This window comes from Choloepus didactylus, chromosome 12 (genome assembly GCF_015220235.1).
Source record: "Choloepus didactylus isolate mChoDid1 chromosome 12, mChoDid1.pri, whole genome shotgun sequence".
Classification (NCBI taxonomy): Eukaryota; Metazoa; Chordata; class Mammalia; order Pilosa; family Megalonychidae; genus Choloepus; species Choloepus didactylus.
In genome coordinates, this window is record NC_051318.1 from 22,194,853 (window position 1) to 22,199,602 (window position 4,750).

A 4,750-nucleotide genomic window follows, 5' to 3' on the forward strand; every position below is an offset into this window, starting at 1 on the left:
TATACCTAATTGCTATTTCAGCCACTGAGGATTAATATGACAGAATAAAGGGAGGCATAGAATTTAAGGAAATGTGGAGTAAAAAAAAATACCCAAGGTCAGCTGAGATCAATCCAGAATTGGTTCCTGTAACCCTGTAAGAATGCTGCAGACACATCTGTTAGGGTGACTATTATTTTTTAAAATGGTAATAATAAAAATACAAGTGTTGGCAAGGAGGTGGAGAAATTGAGAAGCTCATGCCTCATTGGTGAGAAGGTAAAATGGTGCAGCTGCTGTGGAAAACAGTTTGGCAGTTCCTCAAAGTGTTAAGCATAGAATTACCATACTCCTAGGTATATATCCAAAGGATTGAAAGCAGGGACTCAAACAGATATTTGTACACAATGTTCACAATAGCATTATTCACAATAGGCAAAAGGTGGAAACAACCCAAATGTCCATCGACAGAAGAATGGAAAAACATGATGTGATATGTACATATAATGGAACATTTTTCAGCTGTAAAAGGAATGGAATGCTGACACATGCTACAACATGGGTGAATCTTTGAAACTTTATGCTAGGTGAAATAAGCCAGACACAAAAGGATAAATATTGTATGATTTCATTTATATAAACTATCTAGAATGAGCAAATTCATAGAGATAGAAAGTTGATTGGAGGTTGCCAGGGGCCTGGGGAAGGGAGTGTGGTGAGTTATTGTTTAATGGTTACAGAGTTCCTGTTTTGGGCAATGAAAAAGTTGCCCAAATGGATGAAGTTGATGGTAGCACAACATTGTAAATGCAATTAATGTCACTGAATAATACTCTTAAAAATGATTAAAATAGCAAATTTTATTTTATATATATATGTATATATATATATACACAAACACAATAAAAATTTAAAACAAAGAATTCTTTGGGGAGTGTGGCTCTTCTTTGGAAATGTCACTGAGGTTATCTTACTCCTCCACACTCTGCCAGATCATTTCTCAGGGAATGTGGTGACTAAAGATTATTTCCACATCCCTAGGAGGAGATTATGGGGCAGAGCCATGAGTTATTTGAAAGCCTAGCATAGATTGATCATTACACAGGTATCAGAAATGGAATAAATTACATTTCATTATATTTCTTAATCCTAAATATCTGAATAGTATGATTGCCAATGTCAAAGAATTAAAAAAATTTAGTCCTCCAAATGATGTTGATGTGAACTCCACTGGGAAAACTTTCACCAAATCCCGGGACTCCTGGTCAGGCATATGTTTGATTGGCAGGTGATGTCATGTTTGCCTCTTCTGTTACTCAGCCTTTTTCTTAAAGTTTCTTCCCTCAGGTGCTCAGACACAGATCAGGAGTGAGTCACAGGTATGAATCATTGTCTCCGGTCTTTTTCCCTCAACAACGAGGCATTCATTGAGCTAATATGGAGGTTCTCCATTTCTCACCTAACAATGGGTAATCATGCAAAGTGGTTGCTGGTCCCCAAATGAGCCTAATCAGGATTAATTTTTGCTTCTCAGTTTCTTGAAAGGAAAATATGCTAAGAATTCTTTTCTCTTTCCCTATTTATTGTTTTATACCCTCTTTTTCTCTTGTTTTGTGTCTTTAAAGAGATTGATTATTTTAATTCCGGTTTTCTTTCAGAAATGAAAAAATTAAGTTCTATGGTGCTTATAATTACCAATAAAGCAATGAAAACAATTTGTAGTACTCATTTATTCAAACAGAAACTTTAGACTATTACTACTCTTCTCCAACAAAATAAAAAAAATAATAGAATATCTGAAATACAAATTGGACAATAATTAGAAATTTAACATTAGTCAAGGTAATTTGCACCTTTGCTCCAGCAAGTGACTTTGATGTAACAAACATCATTTTAATGGATGTTCTATTTATGGACAATTTTTAGAAAACTAGAAAAGTGCTTTCTCTTGCCCCGAGCTTTTGTAAAGAGGAAGTTAAAATGATTTCCCTTAAAATATCAGTTTCTATTATAATTTGTAAAATTATTTTATTGATTTTGAGTGAAAATTATATAATTCTATTCAGAAGGCCAAAAAATGCATTTTAAAAATTAAGTGGTTCTAAAAACAGAGGTAATTTTATATCTTAATGATCAATAATCATAACTTCTTTATCAAGCACAGAGGGCAAAGCTACATGAAGAAGAAAAAGTCTTAAAAACTATGAAACAAATCAATTTCAGCCCTAACAATACATTTGAAGAAAAACTCTCATTCTGCGAACAGTTGCATTAGCATCCATTAGTTTTACATTTAATGTCACAGTCATAATTTATACACTTATACATAAGATACAATATGGAATATCTGAGGAGGGAGAAAGGAAACTAGCTTTGGAGCACCTGCTTTGTGCCCAGGCATTTGACTATCTTTAAACCTGAGGACTACCCCGGTAGTAGGCTCTTGTACTCTTGTTTTTCTGATATGGAAACCTAAGTCCCAATCACACTATTTGAAGATAGTCAAGGCAGGATTCAAACCTTGGTCAGATTGATTCCTAAGGCTGCAGTGTTCCATTATGTCACACAGCCTCCCAGTTCATCCCCCCAATCGTATCGACACTCTAACTTGCCCTTCATCTTTTGAATTTAATTCATGTGCTCATCTATTTATAGGACAGTCATCACCAGGGCCAGCCATAGGACTCACCCTTAAGTCTGAGGTTGGTCTCTGCACAAGCCCCCAGCCTGCTCCCTTGCCAGGGACTCTGCTTTTCTCTTCCATCCCCTCTGTGCTTCCCCTCCAGGGTCCCAGCTCTGCATTGCAAGGGCAGGAGGATGAAGAAAACTGGCTCTGGAGTCAGACAGAGGGGCATCTTGTAAACTTCAGCAAGTCCCTTAACCTCCCAAAGCCTCTGATTCCCCATATATAAGCTGGGGACAATAATGACACCTATTTCTTAGATTGTAGTGAGAATTGGATGAAATAATCCACAAAAAAGGACTTAATCCAAAGTCTGACCCTAGTGAGTACTTAACGAATGTGAGTTATCATTCTTGCTATTAGCATTCTTGCTAATTTCTACTCTTCTGTGGAGAAGGCCTTGACCTAGTTCTCTCTTTCTCCTCTGAGGGCCAGGGCAGGACATTCTCTAGTGTGAAGGCTCCACTCCTTGCTGTCCACCAATAGAATGTGAAGTCAGCCGCATTTTCTTCTGAAAAGCCTCATTGTGGCAGTACCTTCCTGATCTGGGGTTCAAGGATCATTTCCAAACCCTCTTCCTATTATTTATGCTCTTCCTTCCAAGGCTTTGCAACTAGGGACAGGGCAGAGATGGGGAATCAAGATGATAATTATTGGCCCTATGCCAAGTCCCATTATTCCTATTTAATGTTTGAAGAAGATGAACCCAGGAAGGTGGAGTGTTAAGGCGAGCCTCTCTCCCATGGTTAGATGGTGTCTCGGGTACCACTAGAACTCATACCCCTTTGTCCTTCATCCCATGTGCTTCTCAGCCCCAAACTGACCTCTCAGGACTTTCCCCTGGACTATGAGCCACTTTGGCTGTTAATAAAATGGATAATGCCAAAGCAAATGAAAGTGGAGGCTTGCTAAGACCTCCTTTTCCCTAACTGAGAAGCAGTGCATGGGATTTGTAGAAATCCACGGTCAGAGTCTTGCCCCACTTTATTTACAAACTAAAGGTAATATTTGGCACGACCCTGAACTTCCCTGAGTCCCAGTTTCCTAATCCAGCCCACTTGATGGCAAAAGAATAAAAGGTGTGCAAAAGTGCTTTACGAAGCTCAAGTTTTATGAAATGCTGGCCATTAATAATCACATCAGAATAAATCCAGTCTTTTCCTCTTCCCATTTGATGCCCATTCTAAATTACACACAAAAAGCACTGATGATAAAATACTTACTGAACGGTACAGTTTCCAGCTTGGACTGTACTCCACACTCAGGTGTATGGAGGCAAATCTTCAGATCAAGGATCTTCCCATCTTCGTTTGGGTTCCCCCAGAAGCAGATCCTATAATAATTTTTAGGGAAAATAGCTTATTTGAGAGGCAATCCCATGAAACTCTTAAAAGGGAGAGAGGAAGTAAATCAGGAAAAAAAAAGAAAAAGATAATGAAGAGAGAAATGGAGTTAAATCCCACAGGAGAACTCTGAGAGCCAGTGAATAAATGCAACCGAGAGGGAAGGGAGTGGGGATATTTATATAGCGAATCCAGTCAGTCAGTGGTTGAGGACTGTTCCCAAGGAGTGTTAATTCTCCAAAACTTCCAGTGTGCCATGCCTGCAGGCAGAATGTGCTCCACCAGAGAAAGCCATTGTACTAAGGAACGCGGATGCTGGCAATCAGAGGTCTGGCTGGCACAGATTGTGATACTAAAGCCCAAGGGGCATCCACAGCGTTTGCTTTGTTGTTTGTAATTGCTGAGGTTTGGACATATCCGTGTACATATGGCAGAAACTTCTAACCGTCCCGCAGTATCTGTTCTCATTTTCTTCCTTTTAGCAGCATAACTCCCTAAGTTTTAGATGGGAACATGGCCATGCAGTGAGAGACTGCATTCCCCAGGGTGGCAACCCATGGCCTGAGCAAAACAGGCCTGCAGATGTTTGGTGCACAGCAGTCTGCACGACCTATGCAGCTAAATGTTTAACCTAGTGTCCTTCTAAGCCAGTAAAGAGAAAAAGGGTAAACTGACCTTAAAATTTAACTTTATGGGAAGCAGGCAGGAAGTGAGAGGCTCTTAGTCTCACAAAAAGCAAAATGTA